The 236-nt window shown below is 50.8% G+C and overlaps 1 protein-coding gene across 1 annotated transcript in view; it reads right to left on the bottom strand.

Moving 5' to 3' along the window:
- Window positions 1-236, bottom strand: part of LOC118339764 (fidgetin-like) — a gene marked incomplete in the record, with an annotated part of 32288 nt that overhangs the window by 31745 nt on the left and 307 nt on the right.

The following is a 236-nucleotide window of genomic DNA, read 5'->3' as shown; positions in this document are numbered from 1 at the left end:
AAAAAAAAAAACAGAGGAAAAAGAGAAAGAGAGAAGGAGAGAGGGAGAAAACGCACGCAGCAATTCACGCTCAGGTATCGTTTGCAATTCGGGGGGAACTTGTTAAATCACAAAGTGCACATGCATTATTCCGAGATAAACGGCGCAGCTCGGAGCTCCTCTCCTCTACAGACGCGCAGCCCGGAGAGCCTGTCTGCTCTGACCACTCTGTCTAATTGCAGACGCAGCGGACCCCC

This window comes from Morone saxatilis, unplaced genomic scaffold (assembly GCF_004916995.1).
Source record: "Morone saxatilis isolate NCDOM2014 unplaced genomic scaffold, NCSU_SB_2.0 Contig6, whole genome shotgun sequence".
NCBI lineage: Eukaryota > Metazoa > Chordata > Actinopteri > Moronidae > Morone > Morone saxatilis.
The sequence above is the reverse complement of the archived record's forward strand: the minus strand, read 5'-3'. Positions and strand labels throughout refer to the sequence as shown.